The 16,604-nt window shown below is 42.2% G+C and overlaps 1 protein-coding gene across 2 annotated transcripts in view; it reads right to left on the bottom strand.

Annotated features, from left to right (window-relative positions):
* The window catches only part of PIP5K1B (phosphatidylinositol-4-phosphate 5-kinase type 1 beta), a 471,859-nt gene that overhangs the window by 421,373 nt on the left and 33,882 nt on the right, over positions 1 to 16,604 (bottom strand). The gene's annotated exons all lie outside the window — the stretch shown is intronic.

Here is a 16,604-nt window from a genome sequence, read left to right as displayed (position 1 = left end):
TTGTGAAATTATTTATTTCAGTGTGATTCTAATGTGCAGCTAGGAATGAGAGCTAGTACTTAGAGTAACACAGAGCTTGGCATCTGATGGATACTCAGGAAATTTCTGCTGAAATATTGGAATATATGAGTGACCACTGATTGGACTGAACATTCACAAAGACTCAAGCTGTATAAAGATATTGTGTTGATCAGGTTTTTACAGAAAAACCTGAACAAACATTTTGGCCAATCCAATATAATAATCGTAATAGTGACACAGTAATAAACAATGTTGATATGTAACGTGTGACTATACACTTTCTATTATAATATGCTAGCTAAACATTTAGACATTCATTCATTCATTCATTCATTCAACAAACACTTAACTGAGTATCTACTATTTGTTAGGCATTGCCCTGAGTGCTGGGGATATGGTAGCAAATAGAAACAGACATGATTCCTATGCTCATCACCTAGTGGGGAGACAAACAATAACAAAGCGAATGCTCGCAGGTGGGGATAGGTTCTGTGGGGAAATGAAAAGTGATGAGATAGTACCTGGTGGTAAAAAAGGGGATCCGCATTAGAGAGGTGGTCAGGAAGGGCCTCTTTGCAGAGATGATGTTCCAGACAGCTGAGAATCCGCCAGCTAAGGCAAAGAGACAGGAAATGGCATCCCAAGCAGAGGGCACCAAAGCCACAAAGGGGGAAGATCTTGTTAGTTTGAGAAACAAAAAGAAAATGATCTTACAGTAGATTGACAGACAGGGAGAGGAATACCAGAGGAGATAGAGAAGCAGCCCAGAAGCAGGTCCTGCAGAACCTGATAGGAATTTGTATTTCATTCCAAGACCAGTTCTTATAAGGTTAGGTTACAAACAGGAAAGACCACTCTGACTGCTGGTGGCGAAGGGACTTGGTGGGGGGGTTGGGGTGGAAGGGGCTCTATCTGGGAGTCCAACTCAGAATGATGATTGATGGACTGGAAATGTGCAGGGTGAAGTAAAGAATTGAGGAACTCCTACCTCCCCCTCACACCCTGCCCTAATCCTGACCCCAGGCATCTTGGCAGATTATTTAGGCCAGGTATGCTCTGAAGAAATAACCCTTTACATTGTAATGCCTCTTTCACTTTCTCAAAGAGCTTTCCTGTTTCCACTCCTGTTGCCATAAATGATCCCTTGCAGTTTTATCTAGACTAGTTTTAGAAAAGAATAAATTCAAGGATTTCTGGGATAAAGAATTTGTATTGTCTTTCATTGCTTCAGGTAGCATTCAATGCACAAACACTCCTCTTTCTAAAAATCCCAATAAAGTATAACTAAACTTTCAAAATTGGGAAATGCTATTTTAATTCTAAGTGGTATCCCCAACAAAATTCTTTAAAGCAGTAGACTTTTCTCAGTATTCATTTATTTATTAAACAAATCTGTTTTAAGCACCAGCAATGTGCCAGACACTGTGTGCTGAGTGTACGATGCTGAAGTACAGTCTCTGGAGGAGGCAATATAAAATATACAAATATGGTCCTGGATTGTGATAGGCAGAATGAGAGAATAACAGTGGGCAGAAGAAAGTGACTTGACTTAGAGTGGTCAGTGAAAGCTACCCTGAGGAAAGAACATTTATACCGACCCTGAATAAGTAGGGGCAGTTAGGTCAAGAGTGAGGAAAGAGGAGCTAAGAGAGGGAACATATTCCTAGAAGAGGGAACAACATTTGCAAAGACCCCAAGGCAGCAACTTCAAGAAATAAACAATATGGCTGAAGTCCAGAGAGCCAGAGGGAGAGTAGTCAAAGATGAGGTGGGCATAGGCCACCTTCAAATCTTTTATTTATGGATAGATAATCACAGAGAACACAGAAAGTAGAGAAAGTGACTCTGTTGGAAGATACTGTCCATGTAAGAACTGTCAGAAACGAAATTGTAACTTTCTCACTGAAATTGTAGAATTAACAAAGAACCAATTTAATTTCCATACAGTTATTTTATTGCACAATTGGGTAAAATGTGTCATACTTGTTTCTGTGTAAGTTAAGAACTCGCTGGTTGACTTACTAGTCCTTTTTGTCACTCTTAGGGAACGACATGTGGGGAGGAAATTTCAAACAGGTGGCTAACAAGCTGAATTTGGTCCACAGACATGGTTTCTTCGGTCTGGACAGTCTTACACAAAAATTTAAGCAAGGTGCGGTGGCTGAAACAGTAACGCTGCATCTCCCAGCTACCTCAGTGTGGAGGCAGGACCACATGATTGCGTTCTGCCAATGAAAAGTGGGCAAAGGGGCTCCTCACTAGGCCTGGCCAATAAAAATCCTCACCCAGTGCTGCAGGGTCCCTCTTTCTCCATCTGCAGCTGAATGCAGAGACGAAAAATATCATAAAGGACACAGAGCCAAACGTGACGAAAGGAACCCAGGTCCTTGGAGGACCAGATAGAGTCTCCACAGTGACCGACACTGGTTGTGATGGAGTGAAAATTAAAACTTCATTGAGTTTACCACTGAGATATTGAGTTTTTTGGTTTTCTTTTCCTTACAACTGTGTTTTTGTTCAGGTTCTTCTAGAATCATGTTCTGAGATATGGATTGGTGTGTAAGCAGTTTATTTGAAGGTGATCCCAGAAAACATGAGTAAGCGAGGGAGGGAGTAAGACAGGGAAGGTGTGGAAACCAATGGGTGTCCAACCTCTGCCAGTCTCTGCTGTGGGCAGCCAAAGCTTGCCTTACAGGGGAGCTCTGGGAGACAATTTGGAGGGTACCGCACAATCATCCCAACTGAGAGATGGAAGACTGGAGTATTTAGGGGCTTCCTCTCTGTTTGGCATGGGCAGAGAGCTACTTCCAAGAACTCTTAATTCTTCAGGATTCTCAGCATGAAGGTCAAGAGTATACACAACATGTTTGGGGGGATAGATAGCCTGGCACAGGCAAATGCTGAGTGGAAAGGAATGGGGCATCAACAGTGTCTGCTGAAGACACAGCCTGCCCTGACTGATTTGGGTACCAACATTTAAAGTTAGATGACTTCACATAAAAATCTGAATTTCTGACTTTTTGAAAAAATAAGTCAGTCAAAATTGTATCTGTATTTCTGTACAACAGTGGCTGGAGCTGACTAATGACTGATGCGCTGGAGGTGGGGAGGGTCCCTAATTCCCCATAGTCCTTACCCTACCCCTAAACTGTTTCTTTTGTTTATGTTAATTTCATGGTCCTTGTGGTAGCCATTTGAATCTGTAACCCTGGTGTCCTCTTAGGCCAAAGCTTTTGTTTTCCCCTTTCCTCTCTCCGTTTTTCAGTGCAGCTGCATTTTCTCTCCTCCCTAACCCACTTCAGAAACTACTGAAGATACATCTTGGTGAGACCTTCCCCCATCAGCCTCACCTATTCCATTCACCACACTTCTGTAGTCATCAGGAGTTGTATTGTCCAATATATATAAAAGCCAGATGTGGCTACATATGGCTATTTACATTTAAAGTTCATTTCATTACAATTAATTAAGATTAATTAAAAATTAAAATGCACCCCTTTCATTGACTATTTCAGGTGTTCAATAGCCATAAGACGTCAGGGGCTATGATTCTGGGTGGAACAAACAACACATTTCCATGATTATAGAAAGTTCTTGGACAGAACAGATCTATAGAATATACTATATTCTTAGTTCTGGTTTTTCTTATAGGGAAAACATTTTTCTTATGTTTTTCGTATTTGTTCTTTAAAGTGAAACCCACCTCAGAAGTAAGACAGCATGTTCTACACACTGTATATTCTTTCTCACTGTCTAGTACCTAACCAGTCTCCTGCAGTGATATTGAGAATGTTTCTCAAGTTCTTGAATGGTATTCTGCACCAGGGTCCCCGGTGGTCTCATTCAGGGAAACATTGTGTGTTCTCCTGGCCCCTTCAGGGTTGTGGAAGACTGAGGAAGTAGCTTAGGGTGTAAAAAGACAGAAAAGGTCAGGTATGATTTCAATATCATACCCTCTTAGAATTGAAAGGATACTCATTAAGACCACTTACTGCTTCCTACTTGAGAAAAAGCATCAGAGGTATTTAACCCATACTTTGGTTAAAAAAAAAAATGTAATGCCTTTGTTTAAAATTCCATAGTGATTGGGGCAATATAACATGAAGGTACTGTAGAGCACTCTGACTTGGGAGCCTGACACACAGGGTGGACACTCCAGCTCTGATCCCTGTCACCTGTGAGCCCGTGCACCATTTACTTTACTTACCTTCCTTGAGCTTCATTTACTCAAAGGAGACTCATAATAATACCTATCTCATGGAGTTTTTGAGGATTAAATGAGATAAATGTCCAAGGATATGTTATAAATGCTAGCTATTGTTATTATCAGCAAAATAAATGAAATTCAAAAGAAAAGCAATCTAGTTAAGAACTGACTTCCAGTGGGGCACCTTGTTGGAAAGGATCCATGTAGATAATGCACCTAGAAAATTCCCTCCCATAGAAACATTTGCAGAGTTGCAAGGGATCCATTTTTTGACATTAATTTTTCTTGAAAAATATTAATGTACTTCCACCAGCATAAAAATGAAGATTATTAGGCAAGCATTGCACTCTCCCCTTGTCCTACTCTGCCAAGCAAACAATATCTCAAATTAAAGCCACCATTCAGTGAGAAATAAATGAGGATGGAAATAAAATGACCAGAAAGAAAAGGACTGAAGAACCTCCATCACTCAGTTTTGGATCAGAAAATAAAATCATTATAGGGAATATCTATCTCTCTTTCTGTCTTCTCCATCCAAATGTCTTATACCTTTGAAAAGAATTGAACATTTTGAATGCTTTCTTTTTCCAAAGACATAAACAATGACTGGAAATGTTAATATTCTCAAGTACCTCTGAGGCATGGCTCTGTCCTCTTGGTCATTGAGCTGTGAAAAGTCATCAACATTAAATAGTCTCACCAAGATACAGGTTAAAGGCACTTCCTGCTGAATGAAAGGGATCAGGCGAGGCTTATCCAAGAATGGCACTTTGGCCAATGGCCATGATGTCATGATGAAAACTGCTTTCAGCAGAGGCTCCAAAGTGGCATTTGGTAGTATTTCCTTCTTTACTCCGCGCAGTTTATTGCTAGGGAAAGATGCTCAAAATCAGTTGCTAAGTGAAATAAGGTAGATTACAAAAGAGGATGTGTGGTATGATCATATTCTGGTAAAAGAACCTTGGTTTTCAGCCACAGAAATTCACTCTGGCTCTCAAGAGCTGGTATTTATTGGAAGGATGTGGAAGTTCACAGAAGTATCAGTTAGCTATTGCTGCATAACAAACCACCCTAAATTTAGTGGCTTAAAAAAAATCAATTTATTTAGCCTAGGAATGTAGGCTAGTCTTTCCCATCTATCTGAGGCTGTGTGTCCATTAGGTAGTTACGCTTCTGTGCGTTGGCTGAGGCCCATGAGCTTTCCTCCAAATGGTTTCTCATCCTCCAGCAGACGGGCCAAGATGAGGCCAGTCTTGTTCTTATGGTGGAGTCAATGTTCCAGAAAAAGCCTACGCTCTGAGCTGGCACACTCTTACTTCTGCTGCATTCTTTTGGCCAAAGCAAATGACAAGGCATTCCAGATCCAAAGAGTGAGAAACTAGACTCCACCTCTTTACAGGGCTCTACCCTCTGTCAGAGGGTGTGGATATGGAGCCCACGAGTTGGGACCATCAACGCAATCAGTTTATCATCACAGAACTGAAGAAAAAGCTGAAGACTTAGTTCTCAGAAGGCCCGGGACTCAGGGATGCTTGAGAATTGCCTGTGAAGGCAACTAGTGAGTGATCTTCTCAAGGTTTTCCTCTCAGGATGAAGGAATTCCAGCATTTTCAAGTCCTGGGGATCACCTGAAATCCCACCGTGGCCACCTACTTTGGCCACAGAGGACACAACGTCTAGATTGGCATTTGTACTGGAAATGATGCTCCATGATTGAGTGGCTATCTTCAGAGCGAAGTGTGGGTGTGGCTTTCCGAGGAAGGGAACTGAGGCTGGTATCCACGCCAACCTGCTCTCTCGGCACCAAACCAGTGACAGGAGTAATGCAATATCCACACGTTGGATTTACTGAAGAGATTTTTCTTTTTGTTTGCATATATTTCTTAAGTTTCTCTAAGGAACATGTAGTAGGTAATCAGTTCAGCTCAGTTGTGTCCAACTCTTTGTGACCCCATGGACTGCAGCACTTTTACATTATAAAAAAGGTTGCAGAAACACAAATTTGTAGCAGGACAGGCACAGTAGGAAGGTACTTAGACTTCCAGTATTTTTGCCTTGGCTCTTCTCCTCCTCTCCTTCCTTCTACCTCCACTTCCCCTACATTCATGAACACACAGACACACACCCCTTCCGTCTCATTCCAAAAGGAAACTGTTTCGTGAAGTAAGAGGAGGAGAGATTGTCTCCAAAGTTATTTCCACTCAAGAATAATAGATGAATGCATACTTCTAATTTATCAGCTAAATTATTTTATATGTTATTTGACACTTTCTCTTTGTTCCAATATACTACATTTTAGCTTTAAAACATGTTCTAAAAGCATGTGAGAGAGAAAGGTTTTCTTCAGTGTCCCCCTCTTTGATCCCCATTACCAGATGCAGATATGACAGTCACCTGGAAGATCACACAGGTTGAACAGGAGCTATTCTATCCCTGGGGAAGGCTCCAGACTCAGGCTTTACAGAAAGCAGTCTCAGCAGAAAGTATCCCTCCTCACCCAGGTGGCACAGAGGTAAAGAATTCGCCTGCAATGCAGGAGATGCCAGAGAGGTGGGTTTGATCCTTGGGTTGGGAAGATCCTCTGGAGAAGAACATGGTGACCAGCTCCAGGATTCTTGCTTGGAGAATCCCAAGGACAGAAGAGCCTGGTGGGCTACAGTCCATGCGGTCACAAAGAGTCAGACACGACTGAGTGCCTGAGCACAGCACAGCACCCTCTACAGTGGCAGTTTAGTCGCTAAGTTGTGTCTGACTCTTGCAACCCATGGACTGTAGCCTGACAGGCTTCTCTGTCCATGAGATTCTCCAGGCAAGAATCCTGGAGTGGGTTGCCATTTCCTTCTTCAGGGAATCGTCCCGACCCAGTGACTGAACCCAGGTGTTCTGCATTGCAGGCAGGTTCTTTACCAACTGAGCTATGAGGGAAGTCCCACACACTAATGAGAGAGAGGAGAGAGAGAGGGAGGGAGAGGATGAACTGTGTCTTAGTACCTGCATATAGAAGTCACTGACAAGTGGCTTTGACCTTGTTGGTTGGAATCAGGGTAGTCAAAAAACAAAATAAACAAATAAAACCCCCAGGACAGGGGTGTCCAGCCTCTGGGATCTAATGCCTGATGATCTGAAGTGGAGCTGATATAATAATAATAGAAATAAAGTGTACAATAAATGTAATAAAGTACTTGAATTATCCTGAAACCATCCCCCAACCAGTCCATGGAAACACTGTCTTCCAGGAAACTGGGCCCTGGTGCCAGAAAAATTGGGGATCACTGCCCCACGACATTCAGTTAAAGTTCAACTTCAGATAAACAAGAAATAACTTGTTAGTATAAGTATGTCCCATATGTTGAAGATATTGTCAGTTTGAATGGGGCAGATTTTAAATATGTATTCATTTTTAGCAGAAATTCAATTACCATTTGCTAAACATGGCAATCCCAGTTAGAAGACATTTCCAATGTTTTTTGTTCTTCCAAAACCATGCCACCCTCAGGCACAGAGAAAATATGCAACCCAAACCAGACTTTGGCTACAAACCTAAAACTTGTTTTGAAGCATCTGAAAGAAATCATGAAGGAAAACATTTTATGGGAGGATATTCCTCATTTCCTGTGGTCATGACAGTCTGGAATAGGAATTAGTCTGGTTCTAAATTCAGGGAAAAAGTAATTATTTTCTTGTCTTTTTTTTTGTTGTTGTTCACTAAAATTCTACATATATATAGTACACGCCCCCCCAACACACATGTCTTTTTTAAAACAGCAAAGTTTACAGTTAACCACAAGCAGTACATGGGAAAGGCCAAGTGAGATGTCTCCTCAGAAACTAAAAAAGGGAAACAAGACTAACACTTCAACTCTGAGGGCTGAATTAATAAAATCCACGCATCATCTACTCAAAACCTTCCAGAACTGCCATATGACTGCAAGAAAACTTGCGACATTAGCAAATACATGAACGGAAGTTTTGATAAGAAAGAGGGTAATTAACTATGGAGCACAGGTGAGGCAGATTTGAAGAGGAAGGTCTTGGCAAATACCTGACTGGGAGATGCCAGCTGGAGCAAGGGAAAGCTAATGAGAGAAAGGGAAGAACTCAGAAGGAAAGACCTGGTTCAAGGATCATTTGTATTTTGTTAATATGTTCAGCATAGTGAGAACTCTAGTTCCTTGAGCATCCAATCTGCCTTGGGTACAAACAATGATGGTACAGTAAGATAGAAAATTATAGAGAAATGTACTCCAATTGTGGATTGTAGAATCCTCAAAATTCATTGAGGATTCATGTAAAGAAGGAATGGCAGATGTTTCCCCCTCAGTCACTGTACCTTTGAACAGGATTCAGTGTAGCCACACTTAATCTGTTTCTATCTATCTGGCACTAATGAGGTTGGTCTATTTTAGTCTTTATTGACAAGGAGGAAATGGCAGGCAGCCAGGTGTCCAGAGTACCAATCTATGAAAGGACAATTTCCTCTGTGTTTGCAACACATGGGATGCTTCAGAGATAGAATTCTGTTCTTCGGTGATGTTTCCTAAACAGAGACCAGTGTAATTCTCAAATTTGCCAAGCAGATACACTCACACACCTCTTGTTTATGTTCTTTCCTCTGACTATTCCAGTCTTGGAACCATGGAACCAAGGTCAAGTTACCTCACTTACTTTTTGTTTACCAAATGCCTATGTATACATGTTACATGCCAGACATTGTTTTAAAATAATAACTCATTTATGCCTCCTTTTAACTGAATGAAGTACCACTATAATCCCCATTTTACAGATGAGGTAACTGAGGCACAGTGTGGTTAAGAAGCCTGACCAAGTAAGTGACCAACTCAATACCCTGGACTACTTGCTGCATGCTCTCATCTTTGACATATGCTGATATAATTTGCACCTCTTGGCTGCACCAATGCTAATTCTCCTGATTCCTTTGGGAATAAATTTTCCTGGGTGGGAGAGGTGGGAGAGGTGGGGATGGGGTTTCAAGGAAATGCATATTGCTAAGGAAGATGGGAAAGATAAAATGTACCATGGCCACTCTGTTAACTTTAACATGATTGAAATCAGTTGTCTCAAGGAACCTAGTGTTTGGCTTCCCAACATGAAGTTTAGGGGCTCCCATTTCAAAATTGGTTATGTAACTCCAGAGAGGAAAAACCATGTTAGCAGTTGTCTTACCCCCCGAATTTCAGCATCTATGGATCTGAAATGTTCAGAAATGTTTTCGATTTGGCTGAAGCCAGAATTAAGTTCCTTCTCTAATGCTAAGAAAATTTCTCTCTGTAAAAGAGTTATTATTATTGGTATGTGATAAGTAGGGTGACCATATAACTAATCAGACAAATTGCAATACTTTTAGAAGGGGGCAATGATAATAATTAAGCAAGGACAAGTTGGCATTAAAACCAAGACTCAACTTGGCATATAGACGATATCATCACAAGAATGATAAATGAAACTAAAACTAGCCTCTTTTCTCTGTGCATGTGTGTATCTGTTAATCCCATACTCCTAAATTATCCTTCCCCCTAGAACTAGCATCTTCAAGATATGACAAAAGTCTTATTCTGGATAAGCCCAACCGGGATATTACATGACATCTTTGTTATTTTTGCCCTGGGTTGGCATTTTGCAGGCAGATTCTTTACTGTCTGAGCCACCAGGGAAGCCCATTGATAAGTTACCCAAGTCTTGTAAGTGCTGTGAGAGCTCATGGTAGGATTCTGATAAGACCTGCATGGGAGCCCTGCAGACATGGTTGTCCATCACTGATGCAACTGCTTAATAGAACACCTGAGACCCCACAAAGTTAGGCCAAGTTAGTGGACAAAAATATGGACTAGGTAATTTTCAACAGATGACCAGCTGCCACCTGAACATCCAAATGGATTTTTTCCTGAGCTCGCTTGATATACTCTAGTTCAGTGGAGGGTGACAGGATGTCAAGGAGACTTGAAACCTTGCCAGCTGCATGACAGCTGAAGGAAATGGGAACATATAGCTTGGAGTAGGGAAACATGGGGGACCCCAGGGGTAGAATCAGATGACAGACTCACTGCTGTGTGCAAGAAGGAATAGGCTTATTCTGAGTTGCCCAGAGTGTGGTACAAACTCCAGGCAATCAGATTTTGGCTCAATTTAAGTGACTTGTCTTTTTGTTGTTGTTTTAATCTTGAGGGAAATGTTTTAACATTAGCATAACGTAACAATAGCATGTGCTCTCTGGAAAAAATTTAAACAGGAATGAAACCTACAAGGTGAAAAAAAGCCTTCCTCTTCCTGCCTGTTCCCACTTCCCCCACCCAAACCCATTCCTCAGGAATATCCTATATCTTTATCCTCCAGCATCCCTATCTGTGCACGTGCAAACACACCATCCACACACATACACATGCATGCTATGCTGGCATATGATTTTGTTTTATTTTTGTTTTATTCTTAAAAGTATAGCCATAAAATTGGCATATTTCAGGAGGTTATTAAGAAGGGCCCTCCTATGTAAATTTCAAAGATTTCTGAATGATGTGACCTAGGGATGCTTGCTAAAGGATTGATAACCGTCAAACATGACTTTAACTCTTGACTGCATGGATTTGAAGTGTTCCACAATTTTAGTTAGCCTGTTCTGACTTTTCCTTTCATTAAAAGCTTTTAGTAGGTACCTTGAAAAATAAGTCCATATTTTGCCCTGGCACATGTTCACTAGTGGTAAAGAACCCGCCTGCCAATTCAGGAGATATGAGATGCAGGTTCCGATCCCTGGGTCGGGAAGATCCCCTGGAGAAGAGCATGGCAACCCACTCCAGTATTTGTGCCTGGAGAATCCCATGGATAGAGGCGCCTGGCAGGCTACAGTCATAGGGTCTCACAAAGTCAAACACAACTGAAGCGACTTAGCACATGTGTTCGTAAGAGGAAAAAATGTTCAAATGATTTAAGAGGTTTGAAAATGGAGGGGGCCTCTAAGAGTTTTGGACACTGGCTACGTTTAAGCAGAGGGTGAATGACCACTTCATTGAGATGCTGTGAAGGAGATTAAAGCCACAGATGGGAAGGAAGGGATGCAGAGATTTGGACTGTGTGCCTTCCCAGATCCATTTCAACGTGTTGAGTCCCTGACTTCCTGCGCACGCTCCCCTGGGGGGTAAGAAAGATTCAGGAGGAGCTCTGTGAACAGGAGCATCCAAATGGCCCCGACCTCCCCACCCCCACCAGGAACCGCCTGCACATACACAGCAGGGCTGGTTCCGGAGGCCGCCCACTGACACGTGGCTGGTGGACAGGAACGCCTGCAGGCAGCAATGCTTGTTCCAGCTGCTCTTGTACCTTGGGCGCTTTCATCTTAGGTACCTTGATTTAAAGGAAAGCAAATTCCTCTCTAAACACTGCAGGTTCTAAATTGATAGCAAATACTGTACATTCTTAAGAGCCTGGCAGGACAGGAAATTACTCCTTCACCTGTTTCCTATTTTGATATTTCATCAAGATGGAATTTAGTGGCTATGAAATACATTATTATAGTTGATCTTAAAAAAGAGACACTGGTTAGAATTTTCAGTATTCAGAATCCCCTTTATTTATTCATGGGTTGGACAAATGTAAATATTTCTTTTCTTTTTACCTTAATAACCCCAAGACACACTGCAAAAAAGTACATTGAACATCTATATATGTACATTCACCAATTATTAACATTTTACCACCTTTTCTCTATCTCTGTCTATATAAATATACATATTAATATCATTGTCAGGAACTGCTATAGGTTGAATGTTTGTGCCCCCCTCGATCCATGTGTTGAAATTCTAACCCCCATTGTGATGGTATTGGGGTGGGACCTTTGGGAGGTGATAAGGTCATGAAGGGAGAGCACCCAAGATTAGGAGTAGTGCCCTTATGCTGCTGCTACTGCTGCCAAGTCGCTTCAGTCGTGTCCGACTCTGTGTGACCCCATAGACCCCACCAGGCTCCGCCATCCCTGGGATTCTCCAGGCAAGACCACCCGAGTGGGTTGCCATTTCCTTCTCCAATGCATGAAAGGGAAAAGTGAAAGTGAAGTTGCTCAGGCGTGTCCGACTCTTAGCGACCCCGTGGACTACAGCCTACCAGGCTCCTCCATCCATGGGATTTTCCAGGCAAGAGTACTGGAGTGGGGTGCCATTGCCTTCTCTGAGTGCCCTTATAAGAAGACCTAAAGAGACATTTCTCCAAAGAAGACATACAGATGGCCAAGAGGCACATGAGAAGATGCTCGGCATCATTAAGTATTATGCAAATCAAAACTACAATGAGATACCACTTCATACCAATCAGAATGGCCATCGTTATAGGTCTACAAACAATAAATGCGAGAGAGGATGTGGAGAAAAGGGAACCTCTTGCACTGTTGGTGGGAATATAAATTAATACAGCCACTATGGAGAAGAGTAAGGAGGTTTCTTTAAAAACAAAAAATAGAGTCGCCATATGATCTAGCCATCCCATTCCTGGGTGTATATAAGGAAAGGGTGAAAGCTCTAATTTGAAAACACACATGCACCCCAATGTTCATAACAGCACTATTTACAATAGCCAAGACATGGAAGCAGCTTAAGTGTCCCTCAACAGATGAATGGATAAAGAAGATATATCTCTATCCTATATGTACACATACACATATATAGTGGAATTCTACTCAAGTCATAAAAAAGAATGAAATAATGACATCTGCAGCAACATGGGTGGACCCATAGATCATCATACTAAGTGAAGGAAGTCAGACAAAGATAAATACCATATGATATCACCTACATATAGAATCTAAAAAAATGAGACAAATGAACTTATGTACAAAAGAGAAGCACACTCACAGACTTAGATAATGAACTTAATGGTTACTAGAGGGGAGGGTTGAGGGGAGGGATAGATTAGAAATCTGGGATTGATATGTACACACTATACTATACTTAAAATATATAACCAACAAGGACCTACTTTATAGCCCAGGGAACTCTGCTCAATATTCTGTAATAACCTAAATGGGAAAAGAACTTGAAAAAGAATAGACATATATAAGGTATAACTGATTCATTTTGCTGTACAACTGAAACTAACACAACACTGTTAATCAACTATATTCCAATATAAAATAAAAATTCAAAAAAGAGTATTCACCAAATTTTTTTTTAAAAAGAGACCCCCCACAAAGCTCCCTTGACCCTTTTCCCCTTTGAGGATACAGAGAAGTAGACCACCCAGAAGAGGGCCCTCACTTGGACATGCACAATGATCTTGGACTTCTAGTCGGTAGAACTGTGAGAAATACTTTTCTGTAGTTTATAAGTCATCCAGTCTGTTGCATTCTGTCATAGCAACCCATATGGACTAAAGCGGGCAGTATTTGAGGTGAGTTACAGACATTGTGTTTCTTCTCACCTAAACATATGTGCAAGTGTTTGCTGGGAACAAGGGCACAGCATAATGATCCAATTGAGGACACGTTCCAATATAATACTATTACTGAACACAATCATATTCAAATTTGCCCATATTTCTAATATTGTTTGTCCTGGGTGTTCATTGGAAGGACTGATGTTAAAGCTGAAACTCCAGTACTTTGGCCACCTCATGCGAAGAGCTGACTCATTGGAAAAGACTCTGATGCTGGGAGGGATTGGGGGCAGGAGGAGAAGGGGATGACAGAGGATGAGATGGCTGGATGGCATCACTGACTCGATGGACGTGAGTCTGAGTGAACTCCGGGAGTTGGTGATGGACCGGAAGGCCTGGCATGCTGCGATTCATGGGGTCGCAAAGAGTCGGACACGACTGAGCGACTGAACTGAACTGAACATGCTCTTCCAATCTGGGATTGCATATGTACACTTAGCTGTCATGTTTCTTTAGTCTCTTTTAACTCAATGGTTCCTCAGCCTTTGTCCTTTATAATACTGATATTCTTGACGAGTACAGGCCAGTGGTTTTCCAGCATGTCTTTTGATTTGGGTTTATTTGGTGTTTCCTTTGGACAAGACTCAAACTATGCCCCTCTGTGTCCGCCTCAGTACCTCACCTTAGGAGGCACTTGCTGCCTGTTTGCCCCGTTACTGGTGACCATGACCTTTGATCATGTGGTGCCCAGATGACTTCTCCACTTTACAGAATCCTTCCCCTTTTCATAATCAATAAATAATGGATGAGTATACACTGGTATTGTCACCCAGCACTTTTCACGCAAGATAATTTTTTCTCTTTGTTGTACTAAATAATCTATGGAGAGTTACTTTTAGGCTATGTAAATAGCTCGTTTACAAGCAAACTGGTTTTAGCATCCATTGATAATCCTTGCCTGAATCAATGACAATGGTGCATAGATGCTTCTGGGAAAAGGAATATTGTATTAATAATACTGAGGTTTCTTCCTTGCACCCTTTCCCCATATTCCTCCTCCGACACCAGAAGGAATGCCCCAGGCAAACCATTTTGGCCATTATGGCTAAAGGTCCCTGACAGCACCTTCTCCCCACCATCCCAAAGTCTGAGCTCTGCCTGGAGGATGAGGCAGCCATGGTACAGCAACAAGAGCCTGAGGTTGAGAGGCAGATGAGCCATGGCCTAGCATCTCTACCTGGAGAGTCCACAGCTTCCTCTAAATGAACACAACCTAAACTGAACCCTGAGGAGGTCATGCCCTCAAACCTGTGCTTCCCTCAGAGTTCCGATCTCAGTGAACATCACCACTATCTACCCAGTTGCCCAAGCCCAAAATCTGGGAAGCACACTCTAGTTCCAATTCCTTGTGACTCTCCACATCTAATTAACAACCGTCCTATGTGATGATACTTTCCAAACATCTCCAAGAATCCATCCTCTTCTCTCCAGCCCTACGGTACCACTTGGTTCAGGCTACCACCATCTCGCACCTTCTCTTTTGCAACAGCCTCCTGACTGTCTCCTTAACTCCAAGATTATGTGAACCCAAATCCATCCATTTCACTTCATTCAGAGTCACCTTTCTGTGGTATAAATCTGATCGTGTCCCTCCCCACCCTCATCCCAGTACACCCTTTGGTAGCTCCTCATTCCTGTGAGGATCATTTAGCTAAAGTGAGAAGTCTCAACTCCCTACCATGGGATAAAAGGACCGCAGCCTAGAGTTGGCCCATTTCACCAGTGATATTTCTCATCATGGAACCACTTCTTAACTTACTTACTGACCTCACTTCTGGCCAGACAGACCAAGACAGGCACAAAGTGACATAACTATATGAAGCATGTTCTTGGAAAAAAACACAGGCAGCTCCTCAACGTGCACATGTATAGAAAAAGGAGTACGTCAAGGCTGTATATTGTCACCCTGCTTTAAATATGCAGAGTACATTGTGAGAAACGCTGGACTTTTTTATATGCAGAGTACATCGTGAGAAACGCTGGACTGAAAGAAACACAAGCTGGAATCAAGATTTCCAGGAGAAATATCAATAACCTCAGATATGCAGATGACACCACCCTTATGGCAGAAAGTGAAGAGGAACTCAAAAGCCTCTTGATGAAAGTGAAAGTGGAGAGTGAAAAAGTTGGCTTAAAGCTCAACATTCAGAAGACAAAGACCATGGTATCCGGTCTCATCACTTCATGGGAAATAGATGGGGAAACAGTGGAAACAGTGTCAGACTTTATTTTTCGGGGCTCCAAAATCACTGCAGATGGTGAGTGCAGCCATGAAATTAAAAGACGCTTACTCCTTGGAAGGAAAGTTATGACTAACCTAGATAGCATATTCAAAAGCAGAGACATTACTTTGCCAACAAAGGTCCATCTAGTCAAGGCTAATTTTTCCAGTGGTCATGTATGGATGTGAGAGTTGGACTGTGAAGAAGGCTGAGCGCTGAGGAATTGATGCTTTTGAACTGTGGTGTTGGAGAAGACTCTTGAGAGTCCCTTGGACTGCAAGGAGATCCCAACCAATCCATTCTGAAGGAGATCAGCCCTGGGATTTCTTTGGAAGGAATGATGCTGAAGCTGAAGCTCCAGTACTTTGGCCCCCTCATGCGAAGAGTTGACTCATTGGAAAAGCCTCTGATGCTGGGAGGGATTGGGGGCAGGAGGAGAAGGGGACAACAGAGGATGAGATGGCTGGATGGCATCACTGACTCGATGGATGTGAGTCTGAGTGAACTCCAGGAGTTGGTGATGGACAGGGAGGCCTGGCGTGCTGTGATTCATGGGGTCACAAAGAGTCGGACACGACTGAGCGACTGAACTGAACTGAACTGAAAGCAACTTTCCCTCAAGAAATCATGGAAGCAGCTCTGGCCTGGCCATTTCCAGGACTGTGACTTTAGAAAGTCGTCCCCCAGCGGTGGATCCTTCTCCTTACTTGAAGAAAGAA

The sequence above is a fragment of the Bubalus kerabau genome, chromosome 4, assembly GCF_029407905.1.
Source record: "Bubalus kerabau isolate K-KA32 ecotype Philippines breed swamp buffalo chromosome 4, PCC_UOA_SB_1v2, whole genome shotgun sequence".
NCBI lineage: Eukaryota > Metazoa > Chordata > Mammalia > Artiodactyla > Bovidae > Bubalus > Bubalus kerabau.
The sequence above is the reverse complement of the archived record's forward strand: the minus strand, read 5'-3'. Positions and strand labels throughout refer to the sequence as shown.